The 24,934-nt window shown below is 42.1% G+C and overlaps 1 protein-coding gene across 6 annotated transcripts in view; it reads right to left on the reverse strand.

The window, feature by feature from the left end:
• kiaa0825 (KIAA0825 ortholog) overlaps positions 1–24,934 on the reverse strand; it is a 119,611-nt gene that overhangs the window by 16,286 nt on the left and 78,391 nt on the right. The gene's annotated exons all lie outside the window — the stretch shown is intronic.

Genomic DNA, 24,934 nt, shown 5'->3' on the forward strand with positions numbered 1-24,934 from the left:
CCTCTTTACTTTTCCTCATTCCAGTCTCCCCTCTCATTAGGTCACAGTTGTGGTGATTTGTCAGAGTGGCTGTGTTGATTAATAGGCCGACGAAGCCCCTATATTTGGGGGCTGTCAGCGGGGCTCCAGAAGCCAGGGCCGCCCTGCTGAGCTCCCTCACCACCCAGGTGGCCCCATTTGGGCTAAATGAGCTGTGAAGGGTCCCGGCTATGCCCGCCTGCCCCACACTAAGACGTTACGCACAAACACACACAGAGCCATAGACACAAAAACGCCTAAGCACATGCGGGTACACACACACACACATCTGAAATGAAGTACACATGCAGGCACGCTCACGTACTCAACACCCCGGCTCTCACTGCCATGCACCCCTGCGTTCCCACATGATTTGTCACACTCCATCAATAGACAATAAGTTACTGCCACTCTAGCCTGTCAATGGGCCCCGTCTTCAGCAGACCCCTCTATGCTGTGTCCTAGCCTGGAGGGGGTGGAAGAAGGGTGGAACAGGCGGTTGGTGAGCATGTAGTAGTTGGGTATGACGATGGTAGGGGGAAAAAATAAAAGATTACGAGGGGAAGAACAAACTGCACGTGCTTAAAAGAGAAAGAAAAAAGACAGGCAGATGGAAAGAGAGAGAAAGGGAGAGAGAGAGAGGATGAGTAGATAGTAGACAAATAGCTTTGCTATTCATCCCACATCCCAGTGGAGGCTTTACAGCATTCGTCCCAACGCACAGGCAAGTAGCCAGATTCAAGTAAATGGGAGTGTGAGGCTTTATGTGTTTCCATGTGTGCAGAGTAACATGGTTCGGCTGCTCCAAGCCAATTGCCTGGCCTCGGAGTCGGAGGCGGGGATGCGTGCGTGAATGCATGTGAAAGTGGACAGCCCTCTTTGCAAGATTATTTTTGTTCCCCCCTAAAGTAGGAAGGGGGAGACCTTGGTGAATGAGATCATCCTGCCATATTTGCAAGCACACGCACTCACACAAAACGCACAAGCACGCACACCTCCTTAGTAATTCAATCTGATTATGGGCGTCGGATGGGAAACTGGAATCTGTGAAGGTCAGTAAAGTCTGAACAGTAACATCCAACACTGCAGGCTACTGCCACTGTCTCAACTTCTACACTGTCATTACCGCTGGCCGCCTCACTCTCGTTATCAACTTACTTCATCAAGTGCACTTCATTATCAGCTTGTCCTTAACAGACAGATGGGATGGACCCTCCAGCAAATGACAGAGTAACTGGTATAAAGTGATTCCTTTTAAAGACTATTCAGTGAATGGGTCATAACACATATAGTCCCCTGGTATTAGTTTATCTGTGATTTACACTTGATTGGACATCTGGAGGAGGAAAAAAAGTGGTATGTTTCTTCAAAAAAATACTGTTTAATTGAACAAATGGCAATGCATTATAATTACATCTGAAGTGATTATAGTCATTATGAAGTCGTTGTTTCTGAGACTGTTGAACATATGAAAGGCGGATGGATACACTAGCTGAATAGACAGCTGTTACTGAAGATGTAAGTAACAGACAGCCCTATCATGCTGGCAATATGGACGACCATGAAATTAAGACTCAACATATAGTAATTACAATGACAATGAGCTTTGTTCGAAGTGTCAAGTATCAATCTCACACTTGCCAGGCAGCTTTCATATCATAGCTAATAGGCAGTTGGTGAGCCAGGCCGCTGCCAGCCACTGAACCAAGCTATTCATGAGCTGGCCCAAGTCATTGTGCTTAGCAGTTGATGTAACAGTAACCCACCCATCAGCTACATATGCCCCCATGCAAATGAGTGCATTAGAGGAGACCTTAGAGAGCGGAGTGTGGCCAATAAATCCAGCCGGGGTGAGAAATGTAGCCTTTACCATGCGTGTCCAACCCCATATATTTAAACTAATTACATACACCATACCAGGTAATAAAAGTCTGCATGCCATCAATTCTGACATCTCATCCAGGGCAATGCAAGAAATGTCTATTACTATCTATAAATCCTCAGGATAGTGATCTTCTCTAGGTGTAAAGTGTGTGAAAAGGTATATTTGTGGGCAACTGTGTCAGAAACAGAAGTTAAGTCAGCAGAGATTCCTACATATTTATGATGTATATGTATGTGCGCGCTTTCAAATATATCTACTGATAATGTACTGGAGGACACAAGTGAGTTGTAAGTCAGCCTCAGAATGCAGGAGGTGCCGCACAAAGAGACGAACTCAGAAATGGAGTTCAAACCATTCGTGTGTTCTCTGCTGGCTCTAATCCAGAGTGAAAAGACAAAACAACAAATAGCTGATTCAGACAGCAGTAAAACATGGGAGAGATAGTAGTTTTGGCTGCCTGGGGCTCCTATCCAGGTGTTCCATGCCGCTTCCTGACAGGCCATCACACCTGAGGTCAGGCGGAACACGGCTGCAGGTACTTTCACTTTCAGTGGTCATGCCTTGCATGTAAGAAAAAAAAAGCACAGAGTTTGCTGAATGCCCACAGACAGCAGATAAATAGATGTAGTCATAGCATCTCCGCTCACTCTCCCTTCGGCTTTGTCTGCAGTGCACCTGAGCATATGTCTGACCCCCACCTGTGGATGGAAACCCATTAAAGAGAGGATGAGATGGTAAAAAGAAATCAAAGCAGAGAGGGAAAGATGAGGTGACTGAAAGATGGATAGCCAGGAGGTGATGAATCCTGTATTTGGAGGAAGATGCTGCCAACCATTTCAACTTAAAAAAGGTCAAAATTCCAAAAGCACTTTTAGTATTTAAAACAATTTTATTGCTGTCAGTATGTGCCTTCATTAAGGTCATCATTAGACATACCGTAGTTTTCGGGTCATAAGCCGCTACTTTTTTCCCCACACTGTGAACACAGCGGCTTATACTGACGTGCAGCTAATGCATATTTCTTTTCATGCGGCCAAAAACATTTTGCCTGGTAACAGTAGACCAATAAAATTGATAAGTAGTATATATACGGTATATATTTTTACCGGTTGTTAAGAGACGTTGTAATGTTGTTTGTGCACTGTTCCGTAAAAAAACCATAAGCAACGTAATTTGTGTGTTACCGATACGTACGTATACTGAAAGGTAGCCGTGTTACAGGCGCTGTTCGAGGAAAAAAAGCATTTGCAGTATGTATTTTTGTATGTTACCATAACGTTTATGTTACCATGTTTATGTTACCTTACGGATTAAATTAAACGTTAAAAATCCTCACGTGTAATATTTCTGTGTAAATATCTCATATTACAAGTGAAACGCATACGGCTAAAAAGTTTGTACAAGTACAAAATTGATTTTCTTTCTACAATTAGAGCATGCGGCTTTTAATCAGGTGCGCTCTGTAGTCCGAGATTTACGGTATATAACAGCCAGTTGGAGACCTACAAAGACGGGGTGGGCAAATGGTCCTGTGGCTTTAGGCCAGTCGATGCCACTTGAATTTTTCACCTCCCTGGCCAATTGGTAGCAGAAGCCATCATGTTAAGAGTGGCAGAATATTTTATTTTAGCTTCTAAGTGAGTAAGAGTAGTCTATTAAATACAATAAATAAAGGGATTACAATAGCTACTGTACAATCCATACAGAAATAACTATCAAAACCTTCTGAAAAAACCAACATAAAGTTAAGGAGACAAATATTCAGTTCATGCAATATCCCAAATATCAGCAAAGCCCCATTTGAACCACTGTGTTTAAAAACAATCATGCAACCCTGATCTCTCTCCCTCTCTCCTTCTTTCTTATACACACCATTTTCATGGGATATTACCCACAGAGTCACCACCAGATTCCAGAGAAAGAAAAAGAAGGGGGGGACCTATATAAAAGGATCCGCACACCTGGATTTCTACTCCAGGATGTCATCCATGGAATTCGGCAGAAAAGCCAATCCATCAAACTCTTCAAAAAGGAAAATTGTGGATGTGTGTATTTTCGATTAAAAAGGATACCAAAATACACCTGGTTTTGCAAACCAATCCCAAAACATACAGTTTGATAAAGTGATTTATGTCCTTACAAACAATTCTTATTTTATAGAACTGCCCCAAAAAGAGGGCTAAATTGACAGCAGATGACATCAAAACGTCAGACTATTGTGGCCCCCGTTAGGGTAAGAACACGGTAATTGGTTGTGATTAATAGAGGGCTTTGCTTATCTGCACTTTACGCTCGTTTTAAAATGGCCAGACCATGTGATAGCCCTCTCAAACACACATGCACACACACATTTCAAGATTGAAAAACAAAAGCCATTAACATGCAGTATTTAGTACTTCCATGAACACGACACAGTGCAGGTTAAATGTTGATTCGCTTTTGGGTTTATAAAGATTAAGCTCTTCTTCGCTGTCGCGTGTGTCACATTGTGCCTTGACTCTCTACGGTGCTCCCAGCTTCAAAGCTACTCCGATGCAATTGTTGGCACGGTCACCTATTATAAACAACACATTTTTAGAGAAAAGGCTGTAATTGTGCAAAAGTGTGGCACAAATGGCTTTGTAACATTACTGTATGCCTTCCTTCAATGCAACCCATACGCAGGGCCCTGAAAGCTCTCACCAATTGAAGTTCGGCTTTCATCCAGCATAAAAGCTATGTTTGCAATTGAGCTTTGGTGCTATACCTTTCCTTGCCTTTACCCCCACCCTCTATGTCTTGTTTCATATGAGTGCACAACCACAATGGCTTGAGTAATGGGTCCAAAATGCTTTTTTCCCTGAACAAAATCACTGTTTTTTATGGGTCATGCGGAGAGAACTTTGAGACCCACACAGCTCAAACAGACTACTGCTATTACTAATTTCTTTCTCTGTCTATATTCTAATAGGGAAACCATTCAGCGATACCTCACAGGCCCCATCATTTAGCCTGGCTCGATGCAATATACACAGGAGAAATAAAGTAAGAGGAAGACAGAGAAAAACACAGAGGAGAAGGAGAGAGAACACAGGTCAACGACAGAGTTTTTCCTTATTTCAAATGCCAACATAAAAGAAGGCTTCTCTACGTTACATGGTTGTGCTGGTGGCCTGTGGCTGTTCCCCTGCTGCCAGATGAATTGGGGTCCAATCCAAAACAGCTGGATGAGAGCATATGGCCTTATACAGGCATAAAGCTGCATTATTTTCTCTCTGATCGACTATCTTTGTTTGCTACATTAAAGCTAGGATGTACAGCACAAGAGAAAAGCACTTCAGTTTCCAACTGGCCCAGAAGTTTGCGTAAGAAATTACTTTCTTAGGTAACTTGATTTAAATCAGTATTTAAATGACAAGCATCCTGTCATCGGGCTTCACGTATTGACGTATCTGCTTGTCTCCCTCCATCTTTAACAGCTTTGAATGGATTCAAGACACTGCCTTCAAGTCCAAACTCTAAGCATGCCACCTACTGCTGACATAACGCCCTTTGACATATATCCTCTATCACATATGAAAGCATGTTGCGGTGTGCGAGCACACTGCGGTTGTGCGCGCATGTTCGTGCGTGTTTAGAACCGTGAGCAGGCTGCAGACTGTGGCCACTGGGAAATCAAGGAGCACTTTGTCATGCATCCTTAAATGTGTGACACTGCGTCTCATGAGACAGTGCCTGATTGGTCTACAAGGCATCAAAGAATGACGGGTGAGTGATGGCCTCGAGGGGATATAGTGCGAGTGTGTGTGTGTGTCTTGTGTTAAGTGTTGCGTGTGTGTGTTGGCTGGGGTTAGAGACACAGGACAGCACTGTGACATGTCTGGGTGGCACCCTGTCATAGCCAGCTGGCAACATGTCGTAATGCTGCCATCAGGGAGTCGTACTGCACTCTAGTCTCAGTTTTTAAGATTCACTTTGTTTTCCCATGTGTGATTTTCATTCCAATAAAGAGAAAAAAATCTGATTTAAAACCCACCATTGATTGTTTATATTGCGATTGATGAGGCCAAAGATATTAAAATGATATGCATGTAACACATGCATACAAAGAATGTACTGAAGATTAAACTAGACTAAAAAGAAACCTATTCCTTTAACTTAACAATCATTACTGTGTCATCTTCATTATTTATATTTATTTGTTTTCTACAATATCTACTTTTACTGTACCTCGGATATTATTTACACACAAGTTTGTGTGTCTTTTGTTCTGTCTCCCTCCCCTCATCCAACTGGTAGGGCCATATGGCTGCCCTTGCCTAAGCCTGGTTCTGCCAGATGTTTCTTCCTGTTAAAAGGGAGTTTTTCCTTTCCACTATTGCCAAGCGCTTGCTCACAGGGGGTCATCTGATTGCTAGGATTTTCTCTCTATTATTGTAGGGCCTTTACAGTACAAATTGAGGTGACTGTTGTTTTATCATTGAGGGTCATATGTGGCTGACAGGGTAGAGAGTTAGGTTATCAGCTAATACTAGCAAGCTAGGTTAGCATCCATGATCTGTATTATTGCCTGAAAAGATACAGATGCCTGTTAATTACTGATAAGTAATACTTAAAATATTAGAATTTTATCAATAAAAACTGGAGAGAACATGGCCGTATTATTTGTCTCACATATGCTTCAAAGTGCACCTCCATCACAAGCAGTCTAGTAAAATGACTCAAATTAGCTAAGGTAATGCTTAGCAGACAGCTACCAACCTGCTTGTCACCTTCCTGTAACTGAGGTAAGTAATTAAAATCCCAATACAGAAGTAATGATTGTGGAAATTAGCTATAGAAAGTCTACTGGGAATGCATTGCTTTTGGACACAGCCTTAAGCGCCATTTGAGGCATCAGATTTTTTTTGACCTTACAGCATTGGCTTCAATTTTTCTGCCTAGAAAACCTGCCATCACTGTAGAAATAGGTACTATATATCTGCCTTTTAGATGGGGTTACCCGTGTATGTATGAGATTATGAGACTATGTGTGTGTATGTGTTTGTTCTGAAAAAAAGCCATCAGAAAAGCGAAATCTTATGTTTACATGGGAAGATTTCTCGTAACTGTATATAAAGATGCATTTACCCTTTAATTCAGAATGACAGTGAAATATAACCAGTCATGTTTTAGATGGTGACGTTTGCCTTCTTCATTTAAATTTCGCATCACTGAACACAATCTTGCTCACATTCATGTAAGAGACTAAAAAAGAACATTAACAAATTAAGCTAAAAAAATTATTAATTGTATATAATGATTTAGCAATGAAGTATTATAGGTTGTATATAATATCATAATAAACACCCTACACTACACTGAATGAGTGTTTTATGCTTTGTTTTTGAATGCAAAAAAAGAAGAAGCTGCAGCAGCTTCATCCTTGACTTTATGAATCATACGTGCTTCTAAAAGGAAGAACTGAAATCCAAAACCAACAGGGGGCAGGCATAATTACCAGCGTGTCCCTCGTATTTACTATCTCTTAATAAGCTGCTGACATAGAGCAGACAATGGTCTGTCAGCTTTATTTTGTGTGTATTTTTACTCTGTTTAGCTGTTGTATTTTCATCAGCAGATAAGGACTGGCATGGAGTGTGGAGAGGCCGTTTAAACTTGGTCTCCCTAGTCTCTCATTTCTGATCGATGTTACCACCTCTTACCACCGAAGAGGTGTGGAGAGAGAGAGAGAGTGGAGAGAGACAAAGAGACAGAGTGAGAGAGGAGGAGGATTTACGCTGGCACCGCATTTTTTGTCCAATTAATAGATTGCCAGTGTGTTGCGTATTTTGCATGACAAAGGAGGGTAATATTAAACTGCCATTTGTAATGAAAATGCACTTTGCAAATTAAAAAGTGCAGAAACCCAATTTTTCCTACCTCTTTAGGAAATAAACAGTCCTTAACCAATTAAAGCGCATTGTAATAATTCTGTGATTTATTGCAGGTTGTTTAACTTTCAAAACTCAGCTAACCTATATTAAGGTCACAATCCATCATGTCTTGCATGGGGTGCTGTGGAGTAATGGCTGTTGTATTAGCTGCTTTTGATGATAGTATGAAAGAAGTATTAGCACTTGTCAACAAAACTGCTTACAACATAACATTAGCATGCATGAGCTGCGTCGCCTATTCATTATCTTGGCAGCTCCACACATGCGGTTACTACCTTATACATTTTGCTGGGCTGAGAGCACATGCACCACTGTTTGGTTCTGAGAGAGTGGCAACGTACAAACCATGTGGCACGCTCTGGTTGCAGTGCAGACTGACACCAAAAAGATGAAACAGTCTCTATGGCACAAGAGTGTGTGAGGGAGGAGAGAAGGAATGGGGGAATGGAAATGATAAAGGAGATCACGCTCCATCTTTGTCTTCAGTTAAGCTTCAGTTTCTGCCTTCTGAACACACCAGGAATGCCCAATATAGGTGACACCGTTGGGGGAGGCGGGGGGTAAACAACGGAGACAAAATGGATGAATACACTGAGGGTGACAGAGAGTGCAACATTATGAACAAGCTACCCACTTCAAGAGTTCAGCTCAGGCTGAATGATGACTGGCAAAAAAAAATAAAAAATTCTTTGGCATGGGAAGAAAAATGGAAAGACATAGACAAAACAAGCTAAGCTGTAAACGTTTGGAGCTCTGTTCGAGCGGATACAATGTGGAAAAAGAAAGCTTCTGTGTAAGTAGTATCTGATTTGAAAGACAGAAAGATGGACATGATGAAGGGGCTCAGAGTGAGACACGGGGCTGGAACTGGAGAAATCAGAAACAGATGTAAACATACAGTGAAAGAGTTACAGCTGAAGGGCACGGCAGGGTACCAGCCAGAGAGAGAAAGATGCAGAGATGCAGGGCGGTGTGACATGGTGACATTTGCCTCTGCAAATGGGCTCTCTGGCTTTAGCCGCACAGTCTGGTGTGATGCCCCCCGACTGTGAGCCAAGAATGCACTTAGCTCAACAAGAGCAAATGAATGGCCCTGTTTTGACTTCTACCATTACACTCCTTCTCCCTGATAGCTGGTGCTGGGCAGAGTGGGTCTTTGTTGGAGCACAGGGTTCCATGCGTGTTTAAACACCCTTGCACTATGGTCTAATTAGTGTGTTAAATCAGCACTGGGATAATATCTGGATTCAACACACAGCCCCTGATTCTTTAGATTCTTTAGTTCTATTTAATGCAGCTTGTTGCAATTGGAATACAACTAAACCTAAAGCTGATTTTAACATGTATTGCTACAAATAGCTATACACCATATATAATACCAGCTTTGACATAAAAAGAACTGAAACAGATGCCATTAATTTCTGCAGTCACTGCATACTGTATATTCTTGCTGGTTTCCAGTATAAGAACCATGATAGGTAATTCGCATAGAAAATAAATCCGTAAAGCCGTGCAAACACCTAACTAGCCCACAAACCTGTCAACAACAGGCGATGTAGAGCCAAATCCATTGTGCCAACTTTTCAGCATGGCTAACTGCTACTGCTAGAGATTCTAATATCCGAGGGCTGATGATCACTGATGAACAGATTTTTCCCTCAAAGTCCATTTTAAACCCATGTGCTCATCCTCAGAGGAAAAGCACATAAATACCTTCCCTTGTTAAGCATAAACAGGACTGGCCATTTGGTTTTGTTTACTGAACTTGAAAGTTAATTATTACTTTAAATTGTAGCTTTTTCAAACATATATAAACATTGATGCATGTATTCATATATTTATTAGAGAAATTTTACAAGCATGAAGAAACATGTATATGTCGGGGTGGTTGCACAAAACACCCTTACTAGGCCTTTAATACTGATATCTGGCCTGTTACATGTGTCTATATGCTGTCTTTCTCTGATCACTCAGTCCCCCAACCCACTCTGCATGTGTTGATATTCAAATCTTTCTCCAGCTCCCCAATGATTATTCATGTGCATTTAACTCTCAAACAGCCCCTCATTAACTGTGGCACGCTGGGCCATACGTTGGGCCAAATTACGCAGCTCTGACATACACAAACCAGCAGGGGGGGAGGGTACGAGGGAGCAGAGTCGTAGGGATAAAAAGCCTGGCTCTACTTAGTCCTCTCTAACCATAGATAATGGCTGCCAACATGTCTGTATGGTCTTTTAAAGCAATCAGCAGTTTCACTTTTAGAGTGGGTTGGGGTTGAAGAAGGGGGTGCGAGGAGCGAGGGGAGAGGGAGGAAAAGGAGGGATTGGGGTGGGGGTGTAAAGAGGTAAACACTGAGTCAGGATTGGATTCTTATCAAACGCGCAGATGGCGGGAAAAATCAGTAAGAAGCACGGTGGATATTTATTAAATGAATCTATTAATAAATGTATTTCTATTTTTGCTCTTTTTGATTCTTCAATCGAGCACGATCAATTTAAAATGAAATAACAGGTCGTATTCTCTGTATACATTACTTTGATTCAGATTGCTTTTAGATGAGTGTGGAAACAACTGAAACATAGCCCTCCGTGATCAACATGCAGTTAGCAAAGTAACTCGGAAGCTGAACTTTGTGGAGATCTAGCAATCTCAATCAAATTTGCTCCATTCTTTGTCAAGACGATCCCACGCTACTTCAATAATGTTGAGGTCCAGACTCTGGGGAGACCAATCCATGACTGATAGTGTTTCACTGCGTGCTCTTCTATCCAGCTATGCTTTTACTGCATTGACAGTGTATTTTGAAACATTGTGATATTATATAATTAAGCTGTTCCCAGTTAGATGCTTTCTAACTAGGATGACTGGGAACAAATTACTTAATTTTGCAACAGACTGCTTGTAACAAAGAGCCTAAAATTTGTTCTTTGCTAAGTTGTCCATTATAGACAAGCAAGAAAAGCCAATATCTAAATATTTCAGAAAAAAAACTGTAAAAGACCTTCAGAAAGCCTGGAGAAATACTGCTCAAGGTTACTTTTCATAGTTATAAGAAAATCTGGATCCCTGGAAGCAAAACATTAAGAAATGAGGGGTGACTCAAAGGTTTTTGACAGTACTTCACATTATCTCTCAGTTCTTTCAATTATCACCTACTCGAGTTAAGGCAGAGATTTTGTGCTGTAATATTTAACCAGAATTTTTTGCCATGAGCCAACCATGATGTCCATTATACCACCATTCTGCTGAACGCTCCACTTTTAATCAAAAACACACGAAGCAACCCGAGCTGCGATGGAAGCTGTAATGACCACATAGTCACTAAACATATCATACCAAAACTGGACCAATTTTAGAAATTTTGATGCAATGTAACTTCCTTTTAACCATTACTGACATTAGAAAACATGGGTGTAGCTTCTGGGTCAGAGAAATTGATCCAGTGTGGAAATATCTTACACGTGCATTTCTTACGCTTATTGCTATCTTACAGATGGCAATAACTGCGATTACAAAGACTTCTGGTCCAAAAGTAGTTCATGGAAAAACTGCGAAGGCTTTCCTGCTGAGTTTATGGGCTCTGTTGTTCATTTTGACTCATGCAGAATAAAATATGTTTTGTAAAATTATATATTGTAAATCTTGATCGCACTATGTTTCCAAATGGAGGATTATCTGTAGTATGAAACTGCACGATTATTGTGTAACAGCTTGTTGATCACAAGTCATTAGCCAATCAGCATGCACCCGTCCCTCCTTGTCACATCCGTTTTTTTTAGGAACCAAGATGGCGACAGCGGAAACGCTAATCTGCAGGCTTCAGAACAGGAATTCAGAAACCAGTTGGTGACATCACATCCATCTTTTATATCGTCTATGAGTTTAACTTTTCAGTGTGACGCCTTTTTTATATAGGGAAGTATATCATATTGGGACTTAATAGATACTCAATATAAAATGACTGGGAAAGAGATCGGTAGGGGAAAAAAAAAAAGATTTAAACATCCTCAGTAGAGACTTTTTTCCCCCTGATTCTAAAGGACTGATAATGAAACATTGCTGGTGAGTATGCAATAGAGGGATAAGGAAGAGTTATTAAATTCTCACAACCACTTAAATCAGCCAGGAAACTAAAAGTAAAACAGGGAAAGTAAGCTCTAGTACGGTGAAATTAAAGCTTTAAAGTAGACCAGTGGCAACAACTCCTACAGCTATCGCTAAGCTAGATTCAATATTAATAAATATCTTATAATAGTGGAAACATCTAACTGGGTATTGTTTATAGACAAGAGTTAGCTTCTCTTTAAATCAACACAGAAGTTAACCCTCAAATATGTAATCACCACAACAGCAAAGTGATTTGTGTTTGACAATCTACTGCGTGCCCTCAGCCACCTCACAGGCGCACAAACAAATACTATTAATGCTGACTGAAATATATATAATATTTACAAGTGGAACAGAAAGAAGGCTTTTGATACTTCAGGGGGCAATCCAGGTGTCTCATGCCAACAACCTGACAATAAGAAAAAGTGTTTCCCAGTGTTATGAAAATCGTGTATAACACCGTTATTCTAGCGTAACTTTTCAACGGGGCTCCAATTCTAAAGGCTCAAAAAATAAACAGTCAAAGGGAAACTGAATGCATTAGAGGAGGCTTGTGTATAGTTTAGGTCCCATTCTTATCATGACTGGCTCATAAAACAAGCACTGAAATACAAACTTTGTACTAAAAGCAAAGAACACATGCGCATTACCTAATTCATGTCTCACATCAGTCAATGATACACAACTGAGTTACTCGAGCCGTATTTACTGTATGATGTGTAAGTGACTGCGTTTTAAATAAGATAGAAATGACTGTACACATCTGTTATCAGCTGCATGCTCTAATATACAATCATCACACTGTGTGTATGTGTGGGAGAGCAAGTTTTAGATGACCTCAGCCATCGAATAAACTCAACATAGCCATTACGAATCAGCCTTTATTGAAGTGCAGGCTGAAAATCACTCATCATTGCCTCTCCCTGCACGTACTACGGGCAATCAAATCAAAATGCGCCCTAATTTGACAGTTGCTATGAGAGTGACCTCAACATAATGTGAATAACTACCCTTTATTACGAAGAAGAATTGAGACTAATTCTACATAGCTTGTCACATCTGACGCTGGGCCTTAAGGTTTGGGGGGAAGGGTTAGCACCATATGCTCAGTTTATGACAGCTACATAACAGCAGTGTGACAACACAGAAGTGTATACTCCTCTAGGGATAGTGTGGGGCAGTGTGTGTGTGCGTGTGTGCGCGTGCGTGCGAGAATCACAGATGTTGCAGTCTGAGGTCTGGTACAGATGGCTCTGGGCACATTTGCCAGTGATCTCCTTCCAGTAAGAACAGCACCCTCACACATTGCTACCTGGGCTCTGCTTAGAGGATATGAAATGACATGCTGTGCACGCACACGCACACACACACACACACGCACACGCACACAGATATATGGCTAATAAATTGATTACGACTTTCTAATTGACCCGATAAGAATAACAACAAGGAAGCAAAGTTTCTCTTACTGATAAATACCTGCTGTCAGCTAGCATGTGCTCGACGTCTCAGCAGCTGGCAGATATAAGCGATCTAACTCAACTATTAGGGAAAACAAGAACAAGTTAAATCAGCCTAATGCTTGAGAAGCAGAAGCAGTCATGTCTGCCAACGTGGGAAAGCAGAAAAAAGCTGTGTTAGTTGTGTGAGTTTCAGTAAACATGATACAGAAATGATTGCTATGTGCAAATACTGCAACATTTCCAAGGAAAATACGACTAATTCGTTTGTTGTTTTGAACAACCATGTCACAAAATATTCCAAGAGCATGGTGGAGAAAAGGCTCATTTCACAAAACCACATCCGTAGCCGGTGGATAACCGGCAGGCCGTTACGTAATATTTGCTAACATCAATCCATAGGCTAAAATTGTGAACATTTTATAAGCATCTTTGTTTAAAAATGCAAAAGCAGAAGTGGGAGCAATTTTTACGCCATTTGATTTCAGATTTCCTAAAGCAACAAGGGATAAGAAAATTATTTAAATGCTGCTTTGGTCCCACCTTTCCAGTAAATGGTGGCAGTACCACTGCCAGAACAAAACCACTGGTCCCAAAGTTTGGTACCACTGACATGGGGTAAGGTAGAGATGGGAGCAGGGGTGTTTTAAAGTGCTCTTACTATTGAAAGTTAAACAAATTTACTTGGGTCCAGATTCGTGATTTTCATATTTAATGTGCAGTTAAAATATGTAAACATTTGTAGATTTTTTAAAATTCATTTTCTTGACAAGTGAATTAAAATATGTGTACTTATTAAAATAGGTAAAGTATGAAAGCTATTCATGATATTGATTTTAGGTGACATTGCTCAGCAGTCTAAGACATTTAGCAAGACGCCAACCAACCACCAGGGGAACTCACACATAACAACACAAACGCACAAAATAAAACACACAGCACACAAACTTTATACTTTTTTACACTTCATAAAACAGATCTTTTAAACTTGACCTAAAAGCATTTCCCAAACTTCTGCAATTCAGGAGGTGTGTGCTATAAAAAGGTCAGATTTAATTGTTTCCTTTCTGTGTCAAACCACACTGAGACAAAAAGATGCTTCACTCGGCCTGAGCTTTAAACTTCTCAAGCCCCCCTAAAAAAAAGCACATTTCTAACTGGCATGTCTTTGATCTGCAAAGCTGCTAAATCTGACTTTCCCTACACAGATAATATTCACTGGAATTGTATGCGTTTCATTTTATGATAAATTTGATGCAAAAATACATGCACACCAGCAAACGTGCATTACACAGGTTAGGGGCAGAGCCTCAAAGTCATGAAGCCAAAACACAACCGTAAAGAGTCTGAAAAGAGAGCCTCTTTGTAGCATCACATTCAAACAATGTACACTGACACAGAAGAACACTGGGTAAAGGTGTGCTCTGGGGGATAGAAAAGCCTCAGGGGATTTGTCTTAGTGCAGAGTGCCACCTTGTTGTCAAGACTGCAATGACACATTTCTTTCAAAGCCATTCCTGACAGATACTCACAGAAAGGAAACATCATTTCACAATACATTGTAACATCAGTACAGCACATCCATAGATAATTTCTACAACATCTATTGGAATGAAAAGGCAGGATGTGGATTGGCCAGGAGGCAGACGTGTTATGACAGGTGTATAGCAGTTTAGACATGAATTACTTTTACATCGTTTGTGACATCAATGGCTTTCATGACTTAGGCTGATTCGTCAGAACAGGATCCTAATATTTTAAAGAATGCATACATATAAATGCATGTATTGGCTGTTGTACACCTCATTACCCATGCTTTAGCCTGTATGTTTTAAATGTTGTTTATTTCTTTAAGCTCGAAATGGCTCGACTTTTTCAGAAAATGTTGAATGCAGTTGTCAGTGTCAACGCCAGACAATTCTGTATCTGACCTAGGACTTGTGGTCGTGCTTGTTGATTTTTTAACACGATGACTGACAAAATAAATGAGATGTAAGTACCATGAAATGAGGATCTTTAATTCTAATAACAGTATGTTGATTATGTAAAAGACAGAATTTTAAAAAAGCTAGCTTCAGTTTACATTCCAAGAGTTAATTAAGAAAATGATATGGTCACACGGAGTCATCAGTGTAACATTATCTAAAGAATTGCTGCACAAATGAAACAGGAGTGCATACGTGTGCATATGTGCATTGCAAAACCCTCTTCCTGCAACAAGGAACAAGTGAGAATGTAGTGTAACTACACGCTGGGCCGACAACGTCTTCACTAATGTGTGAGAAACCAGAATACAGGCAACAGTTCCTGCCTCAGTCACTTTTTTTTTTACTGGATGAAGAAGTTAATTAAATGAGCAAAAAGAGGATGAAAAGACAGACAAACGGAGGAGAAGTCAGGAAGGACTGAGGGGTGATTGTTAACAGGACATCTGGCACAAGCTTGTTTCTCTCTAGGAGAAGGCAGAAGGAAGGAGGAGATAGCAGACATAAGTACTTGACCTTCCACTTGTCTGGCTGCACAAACTCAAATGCACAGGAACAAAAGTCTAACAAACACGTGCACATGCACTGCAAAACAACCACATACATATGCAAACATGCACTGTTTTTGTGGAAACAGGTTCCTAGAGAGCTGAGGGAAAGCGTGTTAGTGCAAACAACATGGCTGGCAGGGTGCTGACACATTAGAGACGGAGACCAGAGGATGACATCACTGTCCCGCTTGTGGGCTGTAATTGTGGCAGAACCTTTCTGGTATACATGCACTACACACACACACACACACACACACACACACACACACACACACACACACACACACACACACACACACACACACACACACACACACACACACACACACACACACACACGCACACACGCACACACACAAAGACAAACTTGTGCATGCAGTTGAAAATATATATAGGCAAGAATGCATGCCTCCATACACACATACTCTACACACTGTTATATGAACACAGGCATGAGTGCGTGCTCACACACACAGCCTCACAGTGTCTCGGGGAGTATGCAGCGAGCGCCTGAGCCTGCTGCATACGTGGCCCCATGCATAAACAATGTGCCCTGAGAGACAGTGGAGTGATACTATGGCCCTTAGCACAACTCCCATGAGCCTCTCTGCCCCCTCCATAACCACCACAAGCCTCTCTCTATCACTCTCTCTCTTTCACTTTCACTTACACACTCTCTTCCACACACACACACACACACACACACAACCACACACACGAACAGTAAGAATATATGAGAATATAATGAGAAGGAGCGAGGGACACATGCATAAAAATGTAGCATGCATACACACGCAGACACACACACATCCATGTTCACTGACAAACAAGCGCCAAGATAGGTGGGTACTGAGTGCATGCGTATATAGTTATGCACACAAACATATACATAAACACACACAGGCACAAACAACATTCAGGAACATAAGAGAAGCAGCTGTGTGGGGTCCCTTGGTGAGATTACCTCTCGATATCAGAGGATACCTGCTGTACATGTACATGTGATTGTACAGCAAGTGCTGACTTATATTATTGAGACAAAACTGAGATGCACAAGCACAAGTTAGTAAATGCCCTTCACCAATTAATTTAATTATTTTTTTAATTAATTTGCAGTCTGACATAACAGCATAATAAAGATGTTTAGGGCCACATCACATTGGCCACACTTGTTTCACTTGTGCTTTTGTAAACATCTGGTCTCAGGTGTGCACTTTGTGGCATAAAAAAATCAGTTTTGTGCAGAGGAGGACATGAAAATTAAATTTCCATCAGTTTCTTTGGATTAAATAGGAAATGGACGTTAGAATTAACAGCACGGCTGTAAGACAGACAAAAAATTACCAACCAAAAATAACTGCACTGGGAAGTAAAACTAGTGCTTTGTGGGTTAAAAATAATCACACAAGGACACATTCGCATAAAAAAGCAGATGCAAAAACTAAAAATACTGTCATCTGAGCGCACGTGTGAGAATTGTGGAATCAGTATTTGGGCTGTAAGTCAACACATTCAAGAATGAGGGCAACCGAGGTGATGACGATATATTCAGAGGTAAATTAAAAATGGAAATGTAAGAAGCAGGTGAACAGAGGTAGAAAAAAAAGGGAGCACAGGAGAAAGAAAGATTGAGTGAGCTGGCGAAGCAAAGAGGAATGTACTCAGTATTACGAGGGAGATAATTGAGATATCCAACTCCTGACAAAATGTGCTATTTCACTGGTGCTGGGGAAAACACAGAAGAAGGGCGGGGAGGGGGGGATAGTGGGGTGTGTGTGGGGAAGAAGAGATAGAAGTGAGGGATGGTGAAAGAAGAGAAAAGAAGAGAGAGGGAAGTCTAGAGGGAGGTGACAGTGGTGTATGTGGCTGTGCTGTCTGTCTGACCTGATTGCAAATAAGCAAGGAGCTCCGCCGTGCCCCAGAAGCACTTCCTCATGCACACAACTCGTCTTTCTCACGAACACACACACCCTTTCCCTTTAATAAGACTGCTTAATGGTGGTTGTACAAACACACACACACATACACTCACACACCAAAACAGTAAAACATGTGCATGTGTGTCTGCGTGTCCACACGTGTGCCAATGTATTTATGGTTGGTGTTATGGGTGTGTGTGTGTGTGTGTGTGTGTGTGTGTGTGTGTGTGTGTGTGTGTGTGTGTGTGTGTGTGTGTGTGCGCGCGCGCGCATCCATGGATACATGTAACTGGCAAGGAAGGGGACAAAGAGGAGGAGTGTGAAAAGTGGAGAGGGTTGCTGTAGTGAGACAGCAAGGAAGGGGGGAGAGTGAGGGAGCAAAGGAGGGAGGGGCGATGGTGGGTTTCCGAGATGCATTTGCAATTTAAAACACGGTTTGGTATAATGAAAATGTAAAGCAGTGGTTTTATTTTATTCAGTGTGGCAGGTTCAGATTCCCAGAGAAGCTCCACTTGAGCAATCAGTCCATTAATAATTGAATTTTGTTCGGGAGTCGTGCACGTTTGTGTACGAGAGTATATGAGTGTGAGCACAGGCGCGCGACACATGTATACACAGGTGCGTGTCATGACAGTGTTAATGTGCGTGCTACAAACCTCTCTTCTCTTTCCAGCTGCTGACCCTAATATGAAGCAGCCAATTAGATATCTTTATTTAATTGCTGGGCGACTCGTCCTTGCTACACACCGCCACACTCTGCCAAAGACTAGCGCTGTAGCACTGGGGCAAGGCCAAGGACACACACACACACACACACAAACACACATGCACACACAAACACACACACGCATATGCTCATGAGCACACTCTTTGTAGATACATGTGTACACTACTGCAAAAATTCCCTGATATTTCCCAGAGGAAAATGTCTTCCAGTAAATGAACTATTTTAACTTAATAAGAAGCAAAACTCTCCTGCTTTGATATCAGTGGCCAAAATGAAAACATGTACAGTGTAACAAACTGTGCAACACAAAGATGAAGAGATTTGCAGGGAAATGCCAGCCCTGTGTTGTCCTTCATCCCTCTCTCCTCGTTTGCTGCCTCTTTCCTCTCCTTAGGGCCTAACTTCTTGCCATCTCTCCTCTCCTCTTTGGCCAAAATCAGGTCTCTCTCTTCTCTCTCCCTTCCCAGTCTCCCTCACTCCCTGTCTCCCTCTCCCTCTCTCTCGCCCTCTCTCCCACTCCCTGGCTGTCAGAGAATATCAGATCGGTAGTTAGATCCATTGCTGAGGCCAAGCTGGCCTCTTCGCTCTCAGCACTCTACCACAACACATCATTACAGCTGACAGCAGGACTTCACAATGCACCGAATATGCACACACACACATGAAAGTGTTGATACACACACACACACACACGCATGGTTACGTTTATGTGCGTGTTCTTCTTCGCCCTGTTGGTCTCACACAAACACAAACCTACTGTTACAAAGTGTGACTTCTCCACACGTTTGATCACAGTCGCGCTGTAAAGACTGTACAACTTTTCTGCATGATGCATTCACTAACACAGCTGTTTTTTTTATTGAGTTTTTTATTTTTTATATAGATTGCTTGGAAAGGTTTCATAAAACTGCGATTTAAAATGAAGTGTGGAGAAGTGGGAGGTGGGGGATGCCACTTCCAAAACCAACAGCAGCAATATTACCAGTGCTGGTGGGAGGAGTTAGCCTCTGTATAATACTTCCAAGGAGAGGAGTAGTCCCCTCTTATAAGCCGTAAGGGGCAACTAGTATGTGTGCATGCCTGTGTGGGTGGATGTGTTTTTTTTTAAAGCCAGGCTAGGGACTTTAAAGCTTCAGCTAAAGTGAACAGTATGTGCGCGCACACACACACACCTGTGAATACACACAACCATCTAGTAAAACAACAAATCAAACACTTTGCCCACTTTGATCGGCTACCTGAAAACAAGTCAGCTGGGGGGGTGGGGGGTGTTGAAAGGTGGGCCTGGAGTGCTGGGGTGGGGGGTGGATATGGGCGGAGAACTACAGAACAGATTCAAGATATGGTAGCCCCCCCCCCTGCGCCACAAAAAAAAAAAATGTCCACTTCCCTCCCCTCTGGTAAGATGACAAGAGGAGAGTAGAGGGAAAAACAAAACACACTAATCTTCTGGCTTCACAGGAAGCCACAAAGCATCATTTACACAGCGGAGTTAACAGGAGAGCACCAGGCTTCCTGATTTGCAGCGAGCAGCCTTGTTCTAGATAGAGATATTCAGACTGTCAGTATAAACTGCTTCTGTTTTCGTTTTGCATTTATTTCAATGCCAGACTCAGGGCATAAATTTTTCATCACCTGCTAAGCTATGAATAAAAGATTAAAAAAGGAACTGAGAGGGGAGTGGAGGGAAGGGAGGGACAGAGCAAGAGCAAAAGAAAGAGAAGGGGAGAGAGAGAGAGAGGGGGAGAGAGAGAGAAGGAGAAGGAGAAGAAGAAGAAGACGAGGAGAGGTACAAAAAGTCTAACAGATGTGGCGCATGTGGGTGCAACGTGCAAGCGCTGTGTGCATAGTGAGGTCTCCCTCTCCCTTTTCTCCTTGCCCCTACCTGCCCAGCTCCCCACCCCTCGTGCACCACAATCCCAATATACTTCTAGGAGGAAAGCAGTGGCTACGGTGCAGGGTAAAGATGCTATAATGAGCGGGAGGCAGAGGAGCATCTCACCTTGGCTTTTTATAGGATTACCTGAGAGGTGAACTCTCTGCTATGAGAGGATTCATCAGTACATCCTCTCGCTCTTGCTCTCACTCTCTCTCTCTCGGTCTGTCTCCCTTTTTCACTATCTCTCTCTGCCCTCAGCGATCTTTGACAGGCAGGGCGAGAGTGAGATGTCGAAGAGCTGCTGAAAAATTCTCTGCAATACAGAGCTGACAGGTTCAGGTGTGGGTTAAAGTAGGGAGAAAAAGAGAGGGATGGAGGAAAGGATGGGAAAATGCACAGATAGGGAAGGAGTGCACCTGAGCTCCTTGGTCTGTAATTCCGGCTCTCTTCCTGTTGAGCTGAGTTTATGAACCTCTGCCTTCTCTCTCATATGGCACATGACTGTTAAATCTGTATATACCTCACACCATTAGCTCCAGCAGGCTCTAACCACGGCAGTATGCCACCTTTATCATAAGGATGTCACTTGCATACTAAATGAGAATCCTGAGTTTAAGTTACAGATAATAAAAAAAAGATATTAAAAAAACATGAACAGAATGGATTTCTAGGCATTAAAACTTCACATATTCAGATTTATTTTCTGTTTCAGTAACAGGAAGTAGTTCACATTGGAGTAGATCAGCAAATTAACATGTGGTTTTTCTTTAAAAACAAAAACACGGGGAGTGACCCATCACTTGTTAAGCAGAATCACTGCCCACAAAATATCTTTGTACTGTGTGTTTTATTGCTGGTTCTGAAAGACATGCAAAAGTGCCCACAAAGATGCTTATACCATTTAACCTAATCCAACAGGGTGTAGTCTAAGGAGACAGGTTCAAGGATTCAATGCAGCAAAAACAGAGAATCTACTTTCTGTCAAGCAATGATTTTGTGTGTATATGTGTGTACACGTGTGTTTATGTCTGTACTTCATATAGTTGTAGATGCTCAGGTCTGCATGGAATAAGGGTGATCCACACTCAAGACACCTGATCAAAATAACCACTTACATAGATGAGCAGTCACAGCACACCCACACTCGTACATATATACATAAATAAGCATAAAGATGCAGCCGTATGACCTTGTCTCAACATTAATGCCGGACACCGCTGAAATATATGCACTACACAGGAGACAGAAGAAGAACAGCCACAAGCGTGTAGGCTTAAATACACATGCATGTGTGTTTATGAATTCATATGCAAGCACACACACACACACACACACACATGCTCACCAATACATCTCAAAAGACATGTAGGGCTCTCAAAGAGTGCAGCCCTCCACAAAGCTCTGTCTCTAAATTTTAACGACGGTGATCTGGAGCCGCACAAAATTTTAATGGTTTCTTTCTTCGCCCGTGCTGCACCTTTCCATCAAGTTTCATGCAGTTCCTCAGTTTCTACATAATCTCACTGACCGAAAGACAAACAGACAAATGCCAGTAGAAAAAGCACACCTTATCCTTCCACCTTAATGGAGGAAGTATATAGAAAGCCAGGAAGTTGTACATGTGTAGGTACAGGCTGAAATTCATCTCTGTTAGAGTACATGTAATATATCCCACCAGGACCTGAGTTCCTTTTAGCAATTTAAAATAATTATTATGAGACCTGACGCTAGACTTCAGCCATAGCCTTTTGCATTCGAATGAGGCTGTGTGTTTAAGCGCATGTGCAGGTGTGCTCGCTTGCATTTTAGTGTTACTTACTTATGATGGGAACAGAACAAACTGCCCTCCAAATCCTCCTGATCCTCTGTTGTTGTTGTGCTTAACACCATTCAAAACTCTGATATTTCCACTACAATGGCCTTAAAAACTGGAAATACTAGCTTGACAGCAGAAACACTGGAGTTTTACAAAAATTACAGTGATGTCTCGTGGAGTGGTGACATCAACCGTCAAAACAATAAATTTAAGCGGAAGTACAATATCACATATTTGTCTCACTGTTTTACACGTACATGTGCTCATCATGATAATGACACTGCAAATCAGTGGGCATTCATCCAAAATTCACAGGCTCGTCACAACTTATGAGTTTCTTTGACAGGTAGATCACTTTTAAATGGGGTGTGGAAGGTGAATAAAACGTACAACAAAAATAAAAAAAATATGTATATATATATCAAGGAGTGGGTGAATACAAGAAAAATGCGCTATCAATTCTGCATAGTGATTGACAATGCCCTGTTGATGATAATGTTAACCCAGTGTGTGACAGAGCTGCTGATTAAATATGACTTTTTCAAAGTTCCATCAGCACAATATATTGATTAAGAAGTTTTATTTTCCCAAGTTTTAAAAAAAATAAAATATATTTTGAAAGCTGACTGTGTGAAAGTTGGATTAAAACTTACAGAGGGGTCCTGCTCTGTAATTTGCCCCTCACACCTCCTACTCTTTCCCCCCCATGCCATTTTCTCACATAATCACATTTCCATCTCACCTCTGTTTCTTTGAATCCCTATATCATTCTCCTTCTTACCCCTTTTTCCTCAGCTCCTTGGCACCAACTGTCACCCTCTATCTCCTCTATCTGAATATGATCATTTTCATACTCCTTTACCGTGATTGCCCTTCCCTTCCTGCTCCAACATTTTCTCCTCACAGTCGGGAAGAAGGGTGAAGGCCATGCCAGGAAAAGTTGGCATCAACCTGTCACCCTATCATCCCTACTTCCTCCTTCTGCTAGCCCGCTTAATCAAATAACCCCCCCTCACGTATGCACACAGAATCCCATTTCTCAATCGGCTTCCCTCTCTACCCTCGCGTTCTGACCCCTCGTCTTCTCTGTTGCTTAACCTTGTTCCATTTGCTCTCTGCCAACTTTCCAGACTTGGTTGTCTGTGTCTAAATGTTTGACAATGTGAACTACAACACGCAAGGCAACAACGACTGGGGTTGCCGTTTCATCGTAATTAAATTTCCCTCCTAATTTCTGCTTCCTTCCTGTGTGCCCGCTTGCCCACGCTCCAAATGTCAACAGGATTTGGGCACATGGAGTGGCATCTGGTGCCACATCACCCAACGCACATGGATACAAAAAACCTCACAGCACGCCGAGTTAACCTGGAGCGTCGCCAAGCCAGCAGCTACTTGCTAGCTAAGTGCCACAGCGCCAGTCAAGTGCCCGTTCGGCTTTGTGCCCACCCGCATCACTGCATCACTCTCACACATACACACACTGGCACTTTCAACCCCCAGTGGCACTAGGAGAAGACAAGGAGACAGAAGGGCTTTGCCTTGCTGAGCCGCTTCCTGCCCCCACACATACTGTACAGCTCCCTACCTAACCCCAGAGCCATGCTGCATCTCCATACCCTCAGTAGCTGTCTGGTAGTGTGAGTTACACACAAAGTGTGTTTCCCCTGCTCTCCCTCTTCTTGTCATACACACGCCACAAAGTGTAACCTTCTACATGTCACATGCATGCGGTCATACAGACACTCATACACACTACCACTCCTACAACCAACTTAAAATACATACACATCGCAGTGGATTCACCCCCACACTTGCACACACTAACGCACACCCACACAGAGCTCTTCTTTGATACGTCTGAATCATCTCAGATGGTACCATTAGAGGCTGGGGGATGGCCTTCCAAGTACAGTGTTCCTCTGAGCTATTACTGGCTTCCCAAGGTTCATGTGGATAGGGCTTTTTCACCAGAAAACACTTAATAACGCGCGAGCATGTTCACACAGACACACACAAATAGTATTAGTGCTCATACTGTCCATTTAGTTTGGTTAGACACAAAAAGGAGTTGTGCTGCTTAAATACAAGGACAGCAAAGATAGAGATCATACCTGTGTGAAAGGAAAGGAGAGGAGAAAAAGAGGGATAGAAACAAAGACGGGAAGGGGAGGGGTGAAACAGGTAACCGTCAATGCCGACCTTGAGTACAGCCTTCTCCATTGAGGTAAAGTTGTACTGAAATGAATGCATGTGTTACAGCCCTGTGGATGATACAGGGGGTAAGCACAAGAAGGAAACATTTTAATTAGCTGATCAATAATTTTCAGGTTCTTGTAAAACACCACTGCATCAGATTTACATTCAGAGATTCGGGGAACTCATTTTTTTTCTTTACCTACCAGGCTTTCCTCAGCCTGTCTCTATGCAGATTAGAGTTGACTGTCAATTACAGTCTATCTCCAAACGCATATGACAGTGCGAAGCAGGCCCAAATAAAACACATCAGGCTTTTCAAATAGGCTGGTTCAAGACCACTGAGCAGCCAACAGTGACAGCCAGCTAGCCAGCCAACTCCATATACATCCATAGCTGTGAAAAGAGCTTAAGGAAGCAAGAAAGCTAGCCATGCAGCCTGAGCCCAACATATGTTCTATTCCAATCCATGTCAC

This window comes from Oreochromis aureus, linkage group 12 (genome assembly GCF_013358895.1).
Source record: "Oreochromis aureus strain Israel breed Guangdong linkage group 12, ZZ_aureus, whole genome shotgun sequence".
Lineage (NCBI taxonomy): Eukaryota > Metazoa > Chordata > Actinopteri > Cichliformes > Cichlidae > Oreochromis > Oreochromis aureus.